Source organism: Myodes glareolus, chromosome 22 (genome assembly GCF_982192425.1).
Source record: "Myodes glareolus chromosome 22, mMyoGla1.1, whole genome shotgun sequence".
NCBI classification, from domain to species: Eukaryota; Metazoa; Chordata; class Mammalia; order Rodentia; family Cricetidae; genus Myodes; species Myodes glareolus.
In genome coordinates, this window is record NC_142047.1 from 38,675,448 (window position 1) to 38,690,696 (window position 15,249).

Sequence of the window (15,249 nt, forward strand, 5' to 3'; positions counted from 1 at the left end):
AATGTGGGCTTTCTGGGCCATGCTGCCAGCACGACCTCTGGCTCTTTTATAAGACTGAGCATTTGAATGGGGTTTGTGAGCAACATGCTATGACTTGCTTGGTGGCAACATGGACTAGCAGTGTGCCTAGAGATGGGGCACTGTGCATGACTCTAGGTCGCTGCAAGCCATGCTGGACTGGGCAGTGCAAGCAGGAAGTGCAATATCTCCCCTAGCAATGGTACATCTTAAGTTTTTAAGAAGCACTTAGCACTTTAAGAAGTGTTCCTGGACAGTAAAGAATTACAGATACACAATAGGGCAGATTCAGACATAAAAGACCTCTAAATGGGTTACAGCATTGGATAAATGTACATAGGCTTGGAGGGAGAAGAAAAAGAGTATAGAAAGTTATAAAAAGAAGTAAATGGTTTATATAAAAAAGCAAAGTCTTTAAAAAGAAAGAGTACAGACAGTCATAGATCAAAGGAATAAAGATAATAAAATAAATATTAAACTTGTAGAAAAAAGTAATAGAGTAAAAAAAATAATAAGCCATGTAAAAATGGAAAATTCACAGAGAGTCTGGATTATGTATATTATTATGTTTCTTTGAATTTTTTTACTACAGAAAGACATTTGATACTGAGGACTGCTAGGTTAAACCAGCATATATATATATTTTAAAGATACCTTGATTTCAGAATTTGAGTCTAAGGATATGTTGCTTTGGAAAAGAGGTTCTTTGGTTTCCACAGAGGATGAGAACCTGTGGATTCATTCCAGGCTAATGTGATTTGATGCACCAAGATCCTGTGAAAGGTTGCTGTGAACACTCCCAAAAAGTTACTTTGCCCAACTGCTAACTGAGTAACCTAGCACACAGGGTATACCATAAAAGACATGATTATGATTAATAGCACCCCCAATCAGCAGAAGTAGTCTAGAGAACTACACTCAAATTCCCAAATATTGATTATAAATGTTTGTTTATCTTTAAAGGGGGATATGCTACAGAGATTTGCATCTGTATGGATCTTGGCCTATTGATACAAATTTAAGGTCAATTTTTATTTCTGCTCTTGGTTAAGGTATTATGACTGTGTAGTTCATTTAAAAATGTAATGTGTAAATAAGAAATATAGGTTAATAGAAAGTCATCTATAATAGTCAAGCTTGTAGTCATGTTAGATTTTCTAGATGTACAGAGATGTATTTCAGATAGATAGGTATTCTTCAAATCTTTCAAAGACTACAGAATAAAGCATTGAAGATGTTTGAGAACTTAGGACTTTTCATGACAATGAGACACAGCTGCTCCTGGCAACACCAATTACTTCAAGAAGAAGATGAGCATCGAAGAGGCTCCTTATGGAGTTTGCTAGCCATGTGGGGAAGAAACTGTTCTTGCCTGAACTGCTTGATGAACTGGACATGAAGGACCCGCAGAGAAATGACTGCTGAACTTGCCTAAAGGTGAGATGATCCTTCAGGGTTCCTGCTTCATGAAAGAGTCTGCTAGACATTCTTCAGGACACAGAAGAAAGTGACTGACAAACTGCCAACATAGGTAGAATTGTCTTTGAAATTTCCTGCTTCATGGAAAAGTCTGCTGGATACTATGGGCCTGTAGGCTGAAGATGGATTCTCCAATGGTACAGAAGAACTTTGGGTGACTGTCTAGGCAGCAAGATGTCTCTGTCATTTCTAGAGTTTTAGAAGTTGCTTACAATGCACTTCCTGTTTACTTAGGCAATATTACATCCTTCTGAAGTCTTTAATGGAATTAAATAGGTAGAAATAATATAGTTTTTCTTAGTTATGATAAAAAAAGTAGATATAATAAAGCCTTCCTTTTTATTTAAACAGAAAAGAGGAGGTGATGTGGAATTCCCCTCTGTATGCTGTGAATATGATTGATTAATTAATAAGGAAAATTGTGTTGGCCTGTTGATAGGGCAGAACTTAGTAAGTGGGGAAAACTAAATGGAATGCTGGGAGAAGGAAGGCAGAGTAAGGGAGAAGCCATGTAGCCCCACCAAAGACGGGACACCAGAACTTAAACCTGATAAGCTACAGCCATGTGGTGCTACGCAGATGAATAGAAATGGGCGAAATTAAGATGTAAAAATTAGCCAAAAAGAAGCTAGAGCTAATGGGCCAAGCAGCAATTTAATTAATAAAGTTTTTGTGTGATTATTTCGGGGCTAAGCAACCGGGAACCAACAAGCAGCTCTCTCCTTCAACAGGCATGATGTGGAATTCCCCTCTGTATGCTGCGAATACCATTGGTTAATAAAGAATCTGCCTGTCTTGGGCCTGCCAGGGCAGAATAGAGGTAGGCAGAAAAAACTAAACTGAATGCTGGGAAGAAGGAGTCAAAGAGAAGCTGTGTAGCACCACCAGAGACAAATGTCAGGGATGGAACTTTACCTGATAAGCCACAGCCATGTGGCAATACACAGATTAATGGAAATGGGTTAATGTAGGATGTAAGAGCTAGCCAATAAGAAGCTAGAGCTAGTAGGCCAAGCAGTGATTTAATTAATACAGTTTCTGTGTTGTTATTTCAGGAATCTGGGTACCAGGAAATGAACAAGCAGTCCCTTATAACACCGACACACCATCTTTTCATCCCCGGGAAGCCTGTGACAATTGAGAAACTGCATTTATCCAAGTTGTGTTCAGAAGCATGTTTCTCTGATAAGCTGGTGATAGATTCAAATCTAATGTTTGTTTCAGAAAACACCTGGGTGAGGTGTCTCAGTGGGTCAAGGGGCTCGCTGCCAAGCCTGATGACATAACCTCAGTTCTGGGATCCAATACGGGAGATGAAGACAACCAACTTCTACAACTTGTCCTCTGGCCTCTACATGTACACTATGGGATGAACATGCCCCATCCCCCATCACACACACACACACACACACACACACACACACACATACACACACACACGTGTGCACATGCACACACACACACACTGAATGGTAATTTTTTTAAAAAAGAAAACAACATCCATTCAGACTTACCAGATGAATGACTTGTCAGGTCTACTTTATAGAATGTGATTTAGGGACAGGTAAGATGGCTCAGCCCGTAAAGGCACTTGCTACCAGGCCCAAGAACCTGAGTTTGATCCCCAAGATTCACACTGTGGAAAGAAAGACTAACTCCTGACAGGTTGTGCTCTGACCTCCCTCCGTCGCCACATGCTTCTGCACATGCCCACACACATGTCCACACACCATCGATCAATCGATAAGTGTACCTTTAAAAAAATAAATAGGTTTTAGATGGATTTATTCTATGTGTGTGCTACATGCACGTATGCCTATGCTCCAAGTGTGTGCCGTGCCCACAGAGACCTGAAGAGGACATCAAACACACTAGAGCTGGTCTTGCAGGTGCTTGTGTGTCACTGCATGGGTGCTAGGGATCAAACCTGGGTACTCTAAAAGAGCGGCCAGCGCTCTTCCCTTGTATGCCATCTCTCCAGCCAGGAGCCCCATGTTTAAAATGAGTTCAGTGTCATAAAGCTAAGCTCCCTGCCGCTCAGCGCTGTGGCGCTTTACCTCCACCAAGTTCTGTCCTTGTCTGATGCGCTGCCCTCTCCAGTCATTTCTTACGGTTAGGGGACTGCCATGTAACCAGAACCAACATAGCTTGCAGTCTGGAGCATTTTGATATTTAACAGGCACTGCAGCCCCTGTCCTTATCTGGGTGCTCTTGAGGGGTCTTTCTGGGAAGGCAGAAATCTCTCCTGGACTGGCTGCTTCATCCCTATCTCTGAGCACAGGTGGCTGTGCGAAGGTGCTGGGAAATGCCCACCTCAGGGTCTTCCTCTACATTGGGAAGAGGTTGTGTTCCTGTGATCTGATCCCTTGGGGGTGACGGAAGCTCCCAAGGCAGGGGTCCAGGGCCCTTGATAGTCTAAAGAGAAGCACCTTAGCTCAGGATGGTTTGCAATCACTCTGTATCTAACCACAGGCTGGAAAGGATGAGCCGCACCGTATGGTGGCAGGCCAGCAGCCCACGCAGTGAGTGTGTCAAGATCACACAGCCAGTTGGAGAGTGAGACAGCAGCTAGGCCTATGTCCTTCTGCTTCTTTAGACCCTTCTCCTTCCATACCCCACAGCAGCAGGCTGTGTAGAGAAGATCCCACTGTGCTTCCACCATGGGAGGAACCACCTTAGCACTGCGGTTGTCCCCAAAGAGCTTGCTGCTACCAGGGTTAGTGATTGCTAGCAAGAGGGAGAGGACTAGAAACCAGAGAAACACTAGCTGATACCAGGGTCCTCTCTGCTGGCTAGCTCCTGAACAAGTCAAATCTTGGATACAAGACATATGAGACTTCTCAGCTGTAGGATGGGATCCAGGGGTGAGATGTCCGAGGGAGAGTCTCCTTGCACGGTATACAGAGCACCTCTTTTGATGCCCCAAGAACCCTAGTGGTGGACAAATCATGCCATATTCCTCTGACTGCATCCTAAGCATACCTGCCACCAGGGTGGCACTATGGGGACCAGGAATGACAGTGTCTGAAACACTAGTCAGCCCCCTGTAGAGTTTGAGTGAGGCAGACCAAAACAAACCAGGGACAGCACAGATTTGACAAGACAGAGCAGCGGAGTATACTGGGAGAGAAAAAAAAATGTCAAGGAAATCTAAGAGAGTGGATCTACTTGTGTCGGGACCCCCAAAGAGAGGCAGATGAGAATAAAGATGACAGTGCATTTCTGGGAGAAGGAGCAGACCCAGCTACCTTATTTCCTCCCCTTACCCCTCCCCCTGCTTCCTGCTTCCTTCCTTCCTTCCTTCCTTCCTTCCTTCCTTCCTTCCTTCCTTCCTTCCTTCCTTTCTTTCTTTCTCCTTCCTTCCTCCCTCCCTCCCTCCCTCCCTCCCTCCCTCCCTCCCTCCCTTCCTTCCTTCCTTCCTTCCTTCCTTCCTTCCTTCCTTTCATTTTCCAAGACAAGGTTTCTCTGTGCAGCCCTGGCTGTCCTGGAACTCGCTCTGTAGACCAGGCTGGCTTTGAACTCAGATTCACCTGCCTCTGCCTCCCAAGTGCTGAGATTAAAGGTGTGTGCACGCTGTCACTGCCACCATCACCACCACTGCCCAGCTGCTTCCCCTTTTTTGCTTCTTCCCTCCTGTGTGATCAGATTTTTGTTGGCATGACAGGTGATGAGGTCATCTGGGAAAAGGGAACCTCAGTTGAAAAAATGCCTCCAGCAGACTGGCCTGTAGGGAAGACTATGGGGCACTTTCTTTATTGATGACTGATGCCGGGAGGGTCCAGCCCACTGTGGGTGGTGCCGTGCCTGGGCAGGTGGTCCTGGGTTGTACAAGAAAGCAGGCTGAGCAAGCCATAAGGATCAAGCCAGGAAGCTGCACTCCTCCATGGCCTCCACTTCAGTTCCTGCCTTGATTTCCTTCTCTGACGTCTGTTAATAATGGATGGTAATTAGGGTGTGTAAGCCAAATAGACCCTCTCCTTCCCCAGGTTCATGGCGTTCATCACAGCACTAGAAATCAAACCAAGAGACCACCTAGCTCACTATGGGCCTCTCCACCTCCAGAATTTTTCTCTCTCTCCCTGCCACACCTCTCTTTTAGGTCAGGTCTGTGTCAGGTGTGATTCCTACAATGTCCCCAAGTACTTATACCTCAGCACCACCAATGACTTGGTTTCCCGAACCCCACATTGTCTAGACATGGTACCTTAACACATGGAAGGCATCCCTCCTGTTATGCACTGCAGCGCTTCTGCAACCCCCAAACTATCCCTTAACTCTGATAAGGAAGCCATTTGGGGAGGCTGGAAAGGAGTCAAGGGGATGCACCTGAAGACACTTCTCAGAGGTTCGGGTGAGGTGGGGAGAAGGGATGTGAGCCCCATAGACAATGGTATTGACTGTGCCTAAGTGGGGTAAGGAGGAGAATTGAGGAGCAAATTCAACAGGAGGCTCCGGAGAGTCCATGGGACAAGGCGTGGTAGGTGTGCTCTGACCACAGTGAGGTCAAGGCTGGGAACAGGATAGGGACATGATTTTTTTTTAAGGGGAAAAGGCAAGAAGATGACTCAATGTGTTAAAGCACTTGCCACACAAGCTTGGTGACCCAAGTTCAACCCCAGAACCTTCAGTGGAAGGAGAAAACTGACTCCTACAAACCGTTCCTTACCATGCATGCTGCGGCCTGCTTTTATCTGTGCGTGTGCACACCACACACACACACACACACACAACACACACACACACACACACACACACACACACACACTACAGTTTTTTTTTAAAATCAATGAAGGAGGAAATGAGTGGGGCAACTCCCTGCCAGGCCATCCTAGTCCCCCGCTAGGGCTGAGAACCTGGAGCTGAGCCTCTGTACCTCCAAGCCTGGGCCGCTGAAAACCAACTAGACATGCAAGCTTTCAGGTTGGGGAGCGAGCCCAGTGGGGAAAGTACAAGCATGAGGACCATGCTTGGATCCTTAATACACAGGCATGGTGGTATAAGCCTGCAGCCCTAGAACTGAGGAAACCCAGTCAGTGAGCTTGAGATTCAGTGAGAGAAGCAAGGTAGAGAGTGATTAAGGAAGATACCGGACGTTGACCTCTGACCTACACATACAAAACTTCCACTCTCAGGACCCAACCAAAACCAGAGTTGTTTTGGTTGGGTCCTGAGAGCCACATTTCTACAGATTCTTGAGCCCATGAAAGTTTGAAGAACTTCTGTCCTCGTTACAAAAAAAAAAAAAAAAAAAAAAAAAAAAAGGGCATTTTCGAGAGGCTGATCGTGTGTTATACTAGTGGTTAAAAGATGCAGGCGTCAAGGCCCAGAGTGAAAGGAAGCATCATACAAGTGCCCTGGCTTCCCATGCCCATGCTGACTGTCCTTTGTCCTTTCCGCAGCAGCCCCAGAGCTGGGACCAGCACAGGATATCCTCGGTGATGCCAGGAGCGCAGCGGAGTCTTGGAAATTCCCTGAGCTCTTATCTTGTGCCCCTCAGGAAGCCCAAAGAGCCTGTGGGACCCAATATAACTCAGGGAAGACCCACGTGGTGTCCGTTAAGTACAGTCTCTCACCTGGGCTCATGCTATGAAACCCCGCTGACACCTAGGAATCGGCATGGGTGTGGAATGAGGAAGGCTGCTGCAGCCGGTTGGGTTTGTGCAGGTGGGCTAGGTTTCAGTGGCCAGTGAGAGACGTAAGGAACAAGATGGGTGGGGTGGGATTAAAGACTAAAGGCAGAAAAGGAATCACTGCTGCCTACGCACCAATTTAAGGGCCCGGCAGCCATGAGAGCTAAAGGTCTGCATGGGGTGGCGGCTTAGAGCAGAGAGCCAATTCATTCACACCCGTGGCTTCTTAAGGGGCCTTGGGGAGCCATAGAAAATGTTTGGTTTGGGGATGTGGGGAGCCTGGGCCTTAGAATGCCCTGCTGGTGTTGGTTATGCCCTTTATTGGATGTCAGGCGGTGGCAGAAGAGGATATAGGCGCCCCCACACTCTGGAGGCTCTCAGAGGCTCAGCTTTGGCCTCTGAAAAGGGCCCCACAGGTGACTATCTCGAAAGGGAAGTCAACTTTTAGGCCGGGGGTAATCTGTAACCAGATTTGAAAAGGAAACCAAACCACCCTCTCCGGACCGCAAGCCCATGACATGGTAAGAGAGGGGTTGGTGACAGAAAATCCTCCTAAGGATACAGGAGAAACTACCTGTGACCAGGCATACTACATACCTGGTATTCAGCAGGTGCACAAAGCCACGATGACTCCTCTCTACTTGGACCCTTCCCTTCCCAGACAGGGTTTCAGGGACTTTCCGACATCGTGGTACTCTTTGTGACCCCTTGGGGGTGCCCCTCAAGTTTCTTCTTGCCCCTTGTTAATGATAATGTTGGTTGAGTGCCTTTTCATATCACAGTCCTAGACACAGAGTCCATCTCACCCTGTAGGGAGGCTCTGGTGTCAGCGTTTTCCCACTTTAGAGGTAAGAAACACAAAGCCAATCCTATAGGGTTCTAGAGAGGTAGAAGGGGGATCTGAATTCAGTGTTATTATTGGTCATAAAGAGAGTTAGAGGCTAGCCAGGGCTATATGAGACTTTGTCTCAAAAAAAGGGGGGAAGGAAGAAGAAAGGAAGGAAGAGAAAAGGAAAGGAAAGGAAAGGAAAGGAAAGGAAAGGAAAGGAAAGGAAAGGAAAGGAAAGGAAAGGAAAGGAAAGGAAAGGAAGAAAAGAGAAAGCTCATCACAGGCACAGAATTTGCTCTTGAGCTCAAAGGTACCTGACTGAACCAGATGTCAGCTTAACCACAACTCTTCTACAGCCTCCAACATGAGACCACCCAGAACTCTGTGACCTTGGGGTACCCATTCTCCCTCCATATTTCATCCTCAGACAGCTGTGGGGCAAATGTTAACTGTTTGAGTCTTCTTCTTTGGCCAACGGGCCCACATCTTCAAAAGTCATTGAGCTGTAACCACGTGCATGCCTATCTCCCCTGAACCTCAAGCAGTCCCCCCTTCCAGCCGCTAACTCGCATGAGCCCCAGACAGCTTTCCCCTAAGCTCTCCATTGAGGCACCAAGTTCACGCCGTCCAGAAGTTCCTCATGGCTGAGCTTCTCCAGCTCAGAGGAGCCTTAAGTGACCTGCCCTAGGTTGTGATAGGATCCTGTAGGCTGGGAATAGTCTCAGTGTCTCTTACCAAGTCTGGGAAGATATAGGGTTTCTCTCTTTCCCAAGCCAGCATCCTTAACCAGTTCTGCTCATGAGTCCCTTGACCTGTCTCTCTTCAACTGTCTTCTTACCGGGACCCTCTGCTCACACCCGCCTCCTAACTGCCTCTTAGATTGTTCACTCCTGGACATTCCAACAAACCAACTGCTCTTTCTTCCCTCCAGTGGCTCAGGCCAGTCCCTCCCTAGTGGGGCATGATCATTCCCTGCTGCCCTTTCTTAGGAAGGAAGGAAGGGAGGAAGAAGGAAGGAAGGAAGGAAGGAAGGAAGGAAGGAAGGAAGGAAGGAAGGAAGGAAGGAAGGAAGGAAGGAAGGAGGCCATACGCATGTGTACCACCATGGTTTCTCTGAGGACTTCTTTTGCAACTGGGTGGCCCGTTGTCCAGTACAACCCACAGTGGAAGCAATTTCCTCCCATCTTAGCCCCAGGCACTGTCCCACATGTAAATCCTCTCAAAACATCCCACACACACACGTATCAGTGCCTCTCAAAGATCTGATTATCTCTCAGTCTGGTCAGGATACCCACCAAGACTGAATGAATCCTGGCAACTTCTAGGGGGACTGTAAAGGACCATCCTGGGTTGACAAGATGTACTCAGTCAGAATCCCTGGGCTAGGGTCTAAGGGAATCTGCTCTTTGGTTTTAACCTTTTCTTTTAGTGTTGAGACTCACAGAACAGTGAAGAAGGGAATACAGGTCCCACACACCCTTCACCCAACTTCCCCATCACCCATAACCGTACTGCAAAGACTGAAACCCAAAAGTTCCTATCAACCACTCTACAGACTGCTCCGGCCCAACCGTTTGCTCTCTGTCAGCTGTGATAAAGCCCTGACCAAACCAACTTGGAGAGGAAAATGTTTAGCTCACAAATTAGAGTTCAGAACCAAAGGAAGCCAAGGCAGGAACTCGGAGCAGGGGCTGCAGCAGAGACCACAGGGGCACATTGCTTGCCTTCCATGGCTTGTTCAACTTGCCTTCCTAGACAACCCAGTGCCACCTGCCCCAGAGTTGCACCCCTCACAGTAGGCTGCGCCTGTCCACATCAACCATTCAAGAAAGAAATACCCTACGGGTTTGCCCATGGGCCGGTCTGATGGAGGCAATTCTTCAGCTGAAGCTCCCTTTGCCTGGGTAACCCTAGCTCATGTCCAGTTGGCAAAAACTGACCGAGCTATCAATGTCTTCCCATGTTCCAGAGATCACCCGGACTTTAGCCATTCTTCCTGTCTGGCAGGGTTAGTGCCCCTCTTTTCGTCTTGGCTCTCCCCTGCTTTAATACACAAGTTTCCCAGAGCATTTTAACAACTCCATGAAACAAAGCTCGTTGGTATCTTCAGAGTGCATTAAATTTATACACTTACTTGGTGAGAATTAGCATCTTCGTGATATCGACCTGAGAGATCCAGATACAAGGGTAGTCTCAGCCTGCTTCTGCCTCCCAAAAGTGCTGCAAATTTTTTCCATTTTAGATTTTTTTCTTTTCTATACAGGGAATTAAACTTGGTTTTGCATATGCTTGGCAAGTTCCCCACGCTGAGATTCACTCAGTCTTCTGAGAGTCACTCAGTTGCTGTTTGGAGAGTTCTCAGTTTGTTCGGGCTGGCCTTGAATTCAGTCCATATGGCTCAAATAGGCCTTGAATTTGCGGTCTTCTCCCAGCCTCCTGAGTAGGTGGAATTACAGGTCCAGTGATTTTTCTCTTTTTAAATCATCTAACCTTCGCTATGGTTCTTCTACCCAAGGCTTTCTTTATATTAGCACAACGTGCCATTTGTACTTTAAAAGGCTATGAGAGAGAGAGAGAGAGAGAGAGAGAGAGAGAGCGCTTTCTACTACTGTGTACTGCGGCAGTACTTTTGAATATCAAGAATCCTAGGGATACCACCACATCATCTGACAATGGGAAGAATTTATAACCATTCTTAAGACTCTGACTTTTCTAGTCTAATTACACAGGCTAACTGTGATCCTGTTAGCAGGCATATGTGATGCTTTGAATGAGAAATGTCCCCCAAAGGTTCATGTCTTTGCACCCTTGGTCTCTGGTTGGTGGCACTTTGGGCCACCTTAGGAGGTGCAGCTTTTCCGGAAGAAGTACCTCACTGGAGGTAAACTTGGAGAGTTTATGGTCTTCCCCCACTTCCAGTTTGAGCTCTTTAGTTTGTTTACAGTTGAAGATGTGTTCTCGTAGCTTCCTGCTCCAGCTGCCAGCTGCCATGTCTCTCTGACATTGCAGGCTCTCCCTCCTCTCTTCTGGAAGTCATTTCTGGTCAAAGTGTCTTATCATTGCACTGAAAGTAGCTAATACAGCATACTAATTTTGTTCCTGATAATGCTAGAAGTGTCTTGTTATTATAATGTTTCCCCTACTAAAATAATAACTGTCAGGCTAGATAAACAGAGATTACACATATCATATATATCCATTAGGAAGCATGAATCTGAAGCATGATTAATAAAAACTCAGAAAGAGAAATTGGGGTTCAGCCTGAAGACCAGGAAAGCAAAGCAGCTAGTCACTGGCTCTTACCTCGATCTCAGTCCGAAATGGCGGTCCTGCCTCCAGGAATCTTAGAATAAGACTGTGTCTGTGAGCTGTCTTCTCCTTTCTAGGGCTATGATTAAAGGTGTGCACCACTGGAATTAAAGGCATGCACCATCTGGTTTCTATGGCAACTAGTGTGGGAACTAGGATTAAAGGTGGGTGTTACCACTGCCTGGTCTGTAAGGCTGATCAGGGGGCTGTTTTACTCACTGATCTTTAGGCAAGCTTTATTTATTAAAATATGAATAAAATGCCACTACATTAGTCAATTCTTAATTTTTTTTAATGTTTTAAAGTCATGAACAGGTACCTAATTTCAGTGGAAACAATCTATTGATATGGATTTTCTTAGCAGATTTCTTATTATTGATCCACCACCTCCTAGAATATCCCACTTAGGCATAGTATCTTACTGTCTTTATACAGGATTAGAGTCCATTTGCTAGCACATATTCTGTACGATGCTAATGTTTTATCAATGTTTTACATTGATGTTTATAAGCAATATCTTTTTTCTCTCTCTCATCATAGCAGAGACAGTTTAAGCATCCATGTTCTGCTTGAAAGGGAATTGTGTGTGTGTGTGTGTGTGTGTGTGTGTGTGTGTGTGTGTGTGTGTGTAAACAGGCACATCAATAGAAACAGGAAATGGGGCCTACGTGGATGAAGGTTATCCAGGACAGGAGAGGGGTGGGCCGGGTAACCTGGAATGGTGTATTTTGTTCCCACCCCTTCCGCACCGTTTCTGGACTGCACTGGCAAATACTATTGGGTGGAGAGCTTTGCTACATTAAGTCCTTCCTGATGAAGCTCTGCTTCAGTTCCTGCCCAAACCATGGAGCCAGCAGAGTACGGGTCGAAACTGTGAGCAAACCAACCCATTACAGGGCATAGTAACAAAGCTTTGGTGAGGATGTGGAGAAATGGAATCTGCATTCATTGCTGGTGGGGTTGTAGAATGGTGTGGTCACTCAGAGATATAGCTTCCCTGTTTTCAAAATGTTAGTCACTGTCTTGGTGAGTTCAAGGCCAGCCTGGGGTACATAAGGCCCTGTCTGAAAGCAAACAAAACCCTCAAGCATCTGTATTCATTAGTCACCCCCTTAACTCCTCCCCTGAGCCCCAGGTGATGGCCATTCTAGTTCCTGTCTCTAGGAATGAACTACTCTAAGTACCTCATGAATGAAACTGCACAGTACTTATCCTTTTGTGGCTGTTTTGAAGTTCGTTCAGACCGTGGTGTGTGTCAGGATTCTCTTCCATTGTAATGGGACATAGTGTGTTTCTGCTTCTGTGTGATTATTCCATACTTGGCTTGCTCATTCATCCTTGATGGATAAATTCATTTTAAAGCCTATGTGATTCCATAGCCCCACTGAATAGCTTCACTAGGTAACCTCTTCTCTCTCTCTCTCTCTCTCTCTCTCTCTCTCTCTCTCTCTCTCTGTCTGTCTCTCTCTCATACACACACACACACACACACACACACACACACACACACACACACTGGTTGGGTTTTGTTTGTCACAGGGTTTTTCTGTGTTCCTCTGGCTGTCCTGGAACTCACTCTACAGACCAGGCTGGCTTCAAACTCAGAGATCTGCCTGCCTCTGCCTCCCAAGTTCTTGGATTAAAGGTGTGCTCCACCATACATAGTAATTCTCTATTATTTTTTATTGGATGCTAATTGCATATGTTACTTAAAGCATACTGAGAAGGTTAACAAACTATATCCAGAAAGTCAATAGGTCCCACTGCTTGCTGTTATCTATAAAGTTTTATTGATAAAATTCACACTCATTTGTTTATCTTTTTAGCTATAACTGTTTATATGCCATAGCAGTAGAACTGCATAATCGCAACGTCAATTATAACAAAGACTAAATTATTCACTACTTAGCCTTTTAAGTAAATAAATGCTCTTTCCCAGAACTATAGTAACAAATAGACCTCAACATTAATAAAGTGGAAATTTATTTTTCCTTCATAGTGTCTTAGTTAGGGTCCTATTGCTATGAAAAGACACCATGACCACAACAACTCTTATAAAGGAAAACATATAACTGGGGCTGACTTACAGTTCAGAAGTTCAGTCCATTGTCATCATGGAGGGAAGCATGGTGGCATGCAGGCAGACATAGTACTGGAAAAGGAGCTTGAGAGTTCTACATCTGGACCCACAAGCTGCAGGAAGAGAGAGACCTTGACTTAAGCATTTGAAGCCTCAAAGACCACCCCCAATGACAAACTTCCTCTAGCAAGGCCACACCTACTCCAATAAGGCCACACCTATGTAGTGCTACTCCCTATGGGCCTATAGAAGCCATTTTCATACAAACCCCACACATGGTTAGGCAGCTTCTCTCTTTGCTTGCTGTGTGAGCAGGGGATGGATGCTTCCACTCGGTGGCTCAGCAATGCCCAGAGTCTCCGCCTCTTTTGCCTTGTGTTGATAGAAGGGGAAAGAGTCCCTGCAGGAGACTCTTACTCTTCTACCTCCCTCTGCCTCTTTAGGCCTGTCTCAGATGGACACATGTTATCCACTCATGATCCCGACTGGTAACTCGAAGCCCCAAACATCCATGGGCATAGCTGTCTCTGCCATACCAACGCCAAGCAAAGAAACAGCAGATGGAGGAGGATGGCCATGCACGCGTAGGTGGCTTTTCCAGCCTGGAGCAGGTCAGATAAATTGTACCAGCACAAGCAAGCCCTCCTGGAGCGGTGAGACCGTTAGGTTTGACTGGTCCCAGCTGCCACAGTTATGAACAGGCCTTGGACAGAACATCGCCTTTTTGTCGCGGTTACTTTTTTATGGCTGTGATAAAACATCACCACAAAAGTAACTTGTGGAAGGAAGGGTTTGTCTGGGCTCACAGCTCCAGAGGGGTACAAGTTCATCACGGCAGGGAGGCATGACAACAAGCCACAGGTGTGGCTGCAGGAAGCTCAGAGCTCACATCCTCATCCACAAGCACAAAGCAGAGAAAGCAAACTGGAAGAAGGGGGCATTTTAACTCTCCAAGCCCAGCCGGGAGTGATGTACCTTCCTCCAGCAAGGCTGTACTAACTGAATCCTCGCAGACAGCACCACCAACTGGAGACCAGGTGTTCAAATGCCCAAGAGTCTGGGGGTTATACCTCGTTCAAATTATACTCATCACCCCACGGGGTTACACACTGCCGAGATCCCAGCCTCAGGACATGGTCAGACCAGCTTCCTGGGACATTTTATCTAGATTGAGAGTCAAGCACTGTCAAGCAGTCTAACGTTTGTATCTGCAGAATCACTGTGGTTGGCTCCACAGCTGTAACGGATACAAAGCCCCTTTTATCAAGTAGCAATAGCATTTCACACAGCTCACACAGAGCTTTCTACGCCTGAGTCGCTTCTAGATCATCACAGACCTGTCGTGGTGAGAGTGCCACGTAAATAAACGTGAGGATGCGTTGTTAGGAAACAAAAAGCCCATTTTCAGTGCAAAACCCAGCTTTGCTTCTAAATCCTTGCAACCCATGATTGGTTGAATCCCAGGTGCAAAACCCCATGGTTACAAAGGGCTGGCAGCATGCATACTTTTTCTTACATTTCTTAAGATTTCAAAAAGTTCATGAATGACCACCACCGCTGCCTCCAAAGTTACAAATAAAACTAAATCTTACCTAAGATTCTTTCTGCTCTGTGGTGTGTGAATAGGGTGTCCCCATAGGCTCCTATGTTTGAACACTCGGAGAGCAGTGCTGTTGGGGAGGCTGTGGAACCATTAGGAGGTACACAGGGAAGGAAAATGCCAGTGGGTTCTCTCTCTTCCTCCCTCCCTTCCTTCATCCCTCATCCCTCTCCCCTCTCCTCCCTCTCTCTCTCTCCCCCATCTGCCAGTTGGGCCCCATGATCCTGCCACCTTGCCTTCCTTGTCCTGAGGGGCACTCTCCCTCTGGAATAATTGTAACCCAAAAACAAATCCATTCTTCTCT